The following is an 8,873-nucleotide window of genomic DNA, read 5'->3' as shown; positions in this document are numbered from 1 at the left end:
TCACCCCATCAGCACACGTGGCACCCATGCCCCAGGTCCCAAACTTCGCCAGAAGCCAGCACCCAACCACCTCTGCCACCCCAGTCTGTTTTCAGTTCTAACGCAGGTCCACTGCTCAACCACATTGTTCACTGGGAGAACAGACCTCGCCTTGGGCCCTGGCTATAATTGAGGGTCGGGTCCATGTCACTGCGCATGTCCAGCCCCAGCCATGAGCAGCCACCTGCTGTCCTCGAGGGAGCAGGGCCTGCCAGGAATCCCAGCTGAGGAAGGCACCGTGCACTGAACATCTCCAAAGTGCAACCCCCGAGGGCTGCTGCTTCCCACAGCTGCAGGTGGCCACCTCCAGCCACCGAGGCCACACTGATCCCCACCAACAACCCCCGCACAGGTTTCTCCAAAGCCAGGGACAGTCAGCCCGGGGACACAGGGGCAGCCCACCCTCCCAAGGTAGTAGGGCACCTTCCTCCCTGAGCCAAGAGACTGCCTCCACCCTGGGCACCGTGGTGAGGGCCCAGTGACCATGCAGAGGCATGCAGTTCCAGCGAGGGCGTGGTTCCAGAATCACCACACACTCCCAAGGGCACCCAGCATCCATGGCCTTGTGGGGACAGTGGTCACTGGAAGCCACACCCACATCGAGGGCGGGGGGCAGGGCTGGCAGAGGGCGCTGTGCTGTCCCCGCTGCTCCTAGCCTCCTGGCAGTGGTTGACAGTATTGGCTGTGGGGTTTGTCCTGAGAGCCTCTGAAGGGTTGGGACATCAGTGTTGGTTGTGAGGCCATGGGTGGGTGGCAGGAAACAGCCCCTACCAGGTGACAGGGCCTCCTTCAGCACTGTGGAGAGAGGGCCAGGGAGGCCTGCGCCTCCCTCCTCCTCCAGGGAGCGGCAGGCTGCGCTCGGGAGGAAGCTGCAAGCCCACTCCAGAACCCTGTCATCCAAGCTCAAGGAACCTGAGAGGCCATCACAGCCAGAAGGAGCCAGGGACACCCGACCGAGGGAGACGTGGCGTCCTGAGCCACCAGAGGGGAACTCGAGAAAGAAAAGATGTCCGCGTGGCGGTGAGAGTAGGCCGCGGGGCCTGCCACAGTCTGCCATGGGGCATCTTTGCCCCTCTTTCTTCACCTTCGACCATTTTCCAGGTAAGTTTATTAATAGGAACCTCCGCTGGGGCTGCAGCCTCCCACTGCCACGCACCCAAAAAAGTTAAGTGAGAAACTGGTGCGCGGGGTGGGCGTGTCCAAGAGGTCCACGGGGCGGCCGGAGAGCACACAGGAGGGCTCTCCCAGAGCCACTGCTGTCGTGCCACCAATTATCATATTTTAACTGTGCGGATGTGCGGGGTGCAGTTTGATCATTCAATCCACGCATAGTGACCGGGCCGAGGAGTCAACGGTCACCAAATGCAGGCTGAGCGCATAGCAGGTGTGTCGCCGTGTGATGCCCGTGGGCGCCGGCCACCATCAGGCCACGAAGGCCGGGGCTTCCACCTCCCCGCTGCCGGCGTCTGGATCCTCGAGCACGCCTCTTCTGGCCTTGGACAAAGAACGGCGTGCGTGGCCTGCTGTCCCTGTGCCCAGCCCTGCTGCCCAGCCGTCCCTGGCCTGCCTCCCCCGCCCTCCCAGCCTGGCTGCTCCGGGTGACAGCCCGATCCACTTGGGAACGCCCACACGTGAGGGCGCACGGAGGGCACCGTCTCTGCCTGAGACTCCGCCACGTACAGCCCTGCGTCCCTCGTGGCGAGTTGCATGAGGCCGGGCTGTCGGTGAGGCACCGGCTCGCCTGTGGTGTGTGCGGCTGCGCCAGCCCGGGCGCCCGCGGAGGGCAGCCGGATCAGGAGAGAGCACCTGCGCGCGGGACCGGGCTGCGGGGCGGCCCAGCGAGCGCGCTCTCCTCCCGTGGCGACGCGGCTGGCTCAGACGTGCATTCTTTTAGGGGTTTTTCTTAGATGACACTTCTGGGACTTTTTACAGTCACGCTCAGGGATGCCAATAACAGATCGCGCAAGAGAAAAGGAGAATTAGGACGCCCCGCCGGAGCAGTCCGCGCAACAAGCGCGTCTGAACGCTGCGCGCTGCTGACTGCAGAACCGCGCAGGCGGCGCCTCCCGACCCAAGGCGCGGCTGGCTGCGGGACGCCTCGGAGAGCTGGCGGCCCCGCGGCGGGTGCCACGCTTCCTCTGCAGGGCGCTGGCGAGGAGGAGGGCGCTCCGCCGCCGCCGCGGGGCAAGGGGCTCTGCAGGCAGCCAGGCGGGGGCTCCGCGGGGGGCTGGGAGTGTGCGGGCGTCAGAGCCAAGCCCGGCTGTGCTCCCCTCGCTGGGAGACGGAGCAGATCGCTCGCTCCCGCAGGCTGGAGGTGCCATTCGCGTATCACCTAACAGGAAGGTGTGAGGGATTAAAACAGACCCGGAGAAGGAGCTCCAAAGTGGTAAACATGGTGTAATTAGCTGCTATTGTTTCCTCCTAAATGAGGAAGGGAGATGATTTCTGTCTGCTTCCTCTGGGAACTGGAGGAAAGGTAGTCCGGGAAGTGCGGGTCTGCACCAGCCCCTGGATCAAAACGCTGCCAACGGCCACACTGGGGACTGCGGCCCAGGTCCAAGCGCCTGCCAGCTTGCTCCACTTACTGGTGCCCGCAGGGCACTCCAGCCCCGCAGATGGCAGGGGAGGACGCGGCTCCGCCTGGAGGCTAACGAGATCCCGATACCAGCCTGGCAGCTGCACCCCAACGGGGAGGCCCAACCCCGCCCCGGCGCAAAGCTCCGTGGCGGCCGCGTGGCAGGTGATGAGCCCATCACAAACTTTAGTGGTTATTTGCGCCTAGCGGAGGAGCCCAAGGCCAGGGTCTCACTCCTCACTCTAACCTTAGAGCCCAGCCCAGCCCGGGAAGAGCCAGGCTCTCACCTTCCCAGGCGCTTTCAATTAGCACATGCCTCACGGAACACCTTCGCCCATCACGTGGCCTGTTAGTCTCAATCACCCGGTCAGAGCTCCTCCAGCTGTTCTAAACAAATTGGGATTTTTGCACAAAGCCTTGTTTTTGTTTTTAAACTATGTCAAGAACAGGGATGCTGTTGGTAAGATAAACAGAATCTGGTCACATTCTTTTCTCTAACAGCCTCATCCAGGCCAGCCGAGTGGTATTTGGGAGCGTCTCCAGGGTCACGTCTAAGCTCCTTCCTGAACCCCTGGCTCCTTGCCAGTCTCTCTAAGGACCTGGGACTGTGACACCAGAGCACTGCTGCCTTGGGGTCCCTGAGGGGAGGAGGGGAAGGGAGGGAAGGTCACAGCGGACACAGGTTCTCCCTCCACCGGTCACTCTCCCTCCGACCCCAGAGGTCACTGCCCGCACCCACTGGGTGCCACTAGCAGAGACTCGTCTCCAGGCTCCAGGAACAGGAATAAATGAAAGAATAAAGGAACAAATGAAAGAAGGAGCAAAGACCCAGACTTCTGAGCAGCTCCAGGGTCTGAGCCTGCTGTGTGTGCCTGAGCACCCCTCCCGTCCTCAGGTGACAGCGCCCTGATTCTCCTTCTGGGGCTCCCCCCACGCTACTCCATGCTGACTGTGTGACCTCAGGTTGGTGAAGAGCAGGGCCTGCTGGCCTGATGCCACCCAGCATTTCAGACTCCTGCTGTGTACAGCTGCATGGGTGCCCAGGGAAGCCGCCCAGTCGGTCTCCGGGACCCCTCTGCACTGGACACTGGGGCTGAGTGGCTCCTCCACGGTCCGCAGCCTAGCTGACTTTCCCCCTGGTTGGGGAGCTCCACGGGCCAGGCAGAAGGAGCCGGGTGAGAGGACACAGAGAGCACCTGCCCCCTCGGAGGTGCCACGGAGGCAGCAGGCCGGGACACAGTGCACAGGGAGGGCACAGCTGGCTCTCCCCTACCCAGCACCCGTCCCTGTGCCCATCATGCAAAAAGCCAGCACAGCACAGAACCCAGGGGATCAGGATGGGCCGGGCATGAGGGGACAAACAAGGACAGGACCTGCGTCCCCACGGCCTCTGTGAATAGGCGCACCCTGCCCTCCATGTCTGCCAGAGTCCATGACTCAGATGGAAAGCGCATGGGAAGCCGAAGCCCTGTGCTCGGCGCGAGCCTCCTCTTCTCCTTCTTCTTCCCCTAGACGACCCAGCACAGCCGCCTTTGTGTAGCACTTCCATCCTGTTCGGTATTATCAGAGAAAGGGGTTCATTACAAGTGTGAGGCTGAGTGCAAGGGGCTGGAGTCTCGGCACTCGGGATGCTGAGGCAGGAGGGTGGCCCAGGCAAGGCAGGGAGACCCAGCCCCAAAAACGAGGTGCCAGTTTTCCCGAAAGCCTGGTGCAAGGGTCACACCGCTCTATGGAAGGGGATAGAGCGCCTCGGGACTGTCCCCTAAGGAAGCAGCTCCCCAGGGCTTCCTTCTCCTGGGAGGGACTCACTTTTTGTCTCAGCAAGACCCAGAGGTGATAAACGCCGACAAGACCCAGCTGTGGCTTCAGACCCAGGAGCTCTGTCCTTACTGATGTCCCTTCCTGTCCCCCTCACCACCTAGCTGTTACCTTCACCTTGTCCTTAGCTAAATCCTGGAGCACCAGGGACCTGTGGCTCAGAGGGCGAGAACCAGGTTGGCAAGGGAGCTGGCACGGGCCCCTGTCACCCTCCCCAGGGCCTGGGGCTCTATTAGCAGGCCCAGCCTGAGCGCACGGGCCGCTGAGGGGTGGGCCACTGGGGCTCCTCCTGGGACGCATTCTGACGCCTCGCAGCTGCCGTACTTCGCAGCTGCCGTACTTGTAGTCAGAGGAGGGTGGAGGGATCTGGCCTGGAAACCTCATCCTCCCTGCCCATCGCCCTCCAGCTGCAGCCCCTATCTGCCCCACCCTGGATCTAGAAGTGAAGCCAGCACATCACAGTTCCCTTCTGCACCCCCCATCTCCCACACATGCTCCCCTGGGTGCCCTGGCCAGGCCCACAGTAGGAGGGCAGCCCTGGCTTCCGCAGCCCCCAGCTTCCGGCCAGTGCCAGGTGGAGGAGTCACTGGACACACTCTGGCCACACACAGGAGGGGCCTAAGAGCTGGACTTGGGGTCTTCGGGTCCTGAGGGGCTCTGTGGAAGGAGGAGGCACAGGCCAGCCCTGAGGTCATATCCAGAGGAGCTGCCCACAGCAAACAGAGTGCACCCCTGAGAGAGGCTGGGTGCCCCATAGAAGGCATGCCAGGGTAGATCCACATGACAGGCGAAGAACCACGCTGGCCCTGCCATCCACTCCCTCCTGTCTGGCCCCAGCCCAGCCCGCACCCAACACACCTGGAAGGAGATTTTTTTTCTTAATTTTAAAGAAAGAAGAACAAAAACAAAATAACAAAGACAAAGACAACAGCAAAACAACACAAAACCAATAAAAATGATACAGAATTTACAAACAAGATGATAGAACATTGACAATGGTTGTTAAATTACATATTGTCTTCAAAATAGTTGTTCCCAACCTGATGGACAATTTTGACAGTTGGGTAAAATTTAACCACTATCTCAGCTTCTAGAGAAATCAAAATGATCTCTTGATTTGGGGACCCCAGGCCCTGGGGAGCTGGGGACATCTCTGGAGAGGGGCACACAGGCAGGCCCTGCCTTAGCTCCCCCAAACGGAGCCTCCCATCTGCAAGACCATCCTCCTCCCTCCAAGACTCCTGTGGGAGGAGCTACAAGGGGCTGAACAGGGCTGCAGCTGCAGACCACCTCCTCCACAGCCCTGCAGGGGGCAGCATCCACATCCACCAGGGACACTGCATGTGGCTCAGGCCCATCCTGCCAAAAGAAGCCCCTGTGTGTGCTCAGACGAGGATAGGAAGAGGATTGGAGCCAGACCTTGCAGGAGAAGGTGTGCCCTGCTGGGGACCTCAGGGCACGACTGGTGCCATGCTGGGGGAGGCCAGGAGATCCTTTGGCTTTTGGGGTCCCTGTGCTGCCACACACAGTAGACTGGCACCACAGAACTCAGCTCAGCCTGTGGAAGACGGCAGCATTTCTACATCAGAGCTGCAGGCAGGGTGACAGCTGCCCCTGAGAAAGCAGCCCTGAGCACTGTGGCTCCAACCGCAGCAATCGCAGCCCAGGCTGGGAGTTCCAGGACCTTCCAAGCACTTCACGGCTCTAGGGTGGGGACCTGTGCCTGGGTGTCTCCACAGCCGCGTGGGCTTTGAGCCATTGCCTGCCCCTCCTCCCACCTCCACAGCCCTGTGGCGCGGACCACACAGCCAGTTCCGGGGCCACAGGAGCCACCCTCTCGCCTGACCCTTCCCACAGCCTCAGCTGCTCCCTGGAATGTGACAGCCCTGGCACAGGAAAGGAACACGACTCGTGGTGGGCTGGTGACCCTCAAAGGAAAAGACAATGTGGACAGCACAGCTGTCCCACCCTGGCAATCTATGGTGACACCCCCACTCAGACACCGGATGTCTACCTCGGCCCAGGCTCTAACAAGTAAGGCAATGCGTTACAATAACTTTATTAAAGAAATCAATGAACATCAATTCTGTTTTCAAGGTCATCGCCTGGAGGACGCCGCTGTGAGGCCTGGCAGCTGCACAAGGCCTCGGATTTATGCAGGGAGGACAGAGAAGTGCTCCCAGCCCCCAGCTTGTGCAGGCACGGAGAGGCCAGTGGGGATAAAGGACTACCTGTCCTGGCCCACGTGAGGCAGGTGCACAGGTGAAGCAGGTGCAGGCATCTCAGCAGCGCCCGAGGGTGCCCCACAACCCAGCCCATCATGGGCAAAGGGATGCCAGCCTGGGGGGAGCAAGAGCAGGGACCTCGCCCTTGGCCGGGGACCCAGCCAGCCCTCGGTCTCCCCCCGCCCCATCTCCTCCTCCTGTCTGCACACTCACAGGACCACGCACCATCTCACTGCCTGCTATGAAAGCTCCCATCCCTACATGACCGCTGCCACCCTGGCAAGGAGTCCTGAAGTCCAGTGAGTCCAGCCGTGGGTGCTCCTAATTTACATATGCAAATCACCACCCACTCTAGCACTGCTAGGTAGCACCCTGCCGTGTTGCTGACTGATCCCCACACACCACTACCCCCACAGGACACAGGTTCTGCTCTCCCTGGGAATGGCCTCCCTCCTCCTGTCTCTGTCCCCACACCCCGCAGCATGCCAGGCCTGTGGGTGAGGAAAGGGAGCAGAAAGGTTGCCCTCTCCGCAGGACTAGGCCCAGCTTTGCCCCAAACCTGCCTATCCCAGTGACTCTCCACCCCACTGGGTAGCCCACAGTGGTCCCAGAGCCAGGGAGGCGTAAGATCCATGCAGATTCATCCTCGTGCTGGGAGGTTTGAAGTCCACACAGGGGCTCAGCAGGCCCTGATTCCTAGACCTGGATGGAAGCCTTGCACTGCGACCTTCCAGGGCAGAAGGGACCAGGGAGCTCCAGGAATCCCGATCTCTTGAGTGGTCCGTGCCCCGAGGTCCCACCTCAGGCCACAGCTCCTTGGAGATCTGATTTCAACCGAGCAGTCAGACCACAACACCACAGTGGTACTGCCTATGCAAGGCAGGAGCTGGAGAAGGGAGGCCTGGGCGACCTGAGTCACCCTGTGCCCAGCTGTCACCAGGACAGCGAAGGCTGGCAAGGCCAAGCACACAGGGGGATAGGTGCTACCGGCCCACAGCCCAACTCTCAGGACAGCACCACCATGGCCTCTTGCAACCCACACCTGCCACCGGGCACACGCTGGGCCTCCCTCTCTGCTGGCGGGGCCTCTACCTGTTGGCCGAACTCAGGTCTCAGCAAGTCCAGCGAGCCCAGCAGAAGGGGTGGCCTCGCCTGTGACCCAAGAGTAGTTGGCTGTGGTCACTGGCCTTTTGTTGTAGGGGACACTGAGTGTCCCCAGTGAGTGGGCCATTTACACACACAGCCAGGAATCCACAGCTGCCACCACAGCCCCGACCCCGCACTCTGCACCCTCCTGTGTCTGCGCGAGGAGGCCAGGCTCCAGGCGCAAGTCCCTGCCGGCGCAGCCGTGCCTCCCCTAGCCTCGGAGCCTCGCACCAGGGCTGGGCACAGGGGCCTGTTTCCTCCCCTGCGTCTCCCCACCCCAAGCGTCTGTCCTGTGCACTGCCCGAACCCAACCTGAGTCTCCTCCTGGGATTTCAGCAACCACACACAGGTCAAGATCCAAAAGCCTTTTATAGAAAATACGAGTCTATAAAGCCAAGAGGAAAGCACTTGGCAACGGTAGGCTAGGAGTTCTCACAATATACAAGGCACAATCTATAAAAGAAAAAAGAAAAGAACAGATAAAAGGGGTGTGATAAAGTTGCTAAGCTCTGCTGCTCAGCAGACCCTGCAGGAGGAGTGAAGAGTCCCAGCCGAAGCCTGAGAGGAGGCGTGCATGAGTCAGGCGTCCGGCAGAAGATGCACACCCAGCAGACGGCGAACTCTCAGGGCTCAGCAATGTAGTTAGGAAGAGCAAAGGCCTAGGCCGTGTTTGTCTCTCTTCTCTTGTTGCCAGGACAAAATACCCAAACCCCAAGATTAAGGAAGGAAAGGTTTATTTAGCTCACAGTTTGTGGAGGTTTCAGTCCATACTCAGCTGGCTCCAGGGCAGAGTGGCACATGGCAGAGGGCAGCAGCTCAGGGCGGCAGAAGACAGCAGGGTGCGACGGGAGGGGCAGCAGCTGCAGCTTCCAGCCAGCCTCCTCCCCTCCTTCCATGCTGACTGGGAAGATTGGAGCTCCTCCGAGGAGGTGGCGCCCTCCCTCCTTCCTCAGCTCCCCTTCAGACCCTCTGAGTGCTGAGTCCGCTAGGCTGGGCCCTCCACGCCGGGAGTGTGGAACTGCTGAGCGATTCAGGTAAGCTTTTAACTTCTCAAGCGGACACAATGTATC

Source organism: Octodon degus, unplaced genomic scaffold, assembly GCF_000260255.1.
Source record: "Octodon degus isolate 3935 unplaced genomic scaffold, OctDeg1.0 scaffold00113, whole genome shotgun sequence".
In the NCBI taxonomy this organism is placed as follows: domain Eukaryota; kingdom Metazoa; phylum Chordata; class Mammalia; order Rodentia; family Octodontidae; genus Octodon; species Octodon degus.
Note: the sequence above shows the minus strand (reverse complement) of the source record.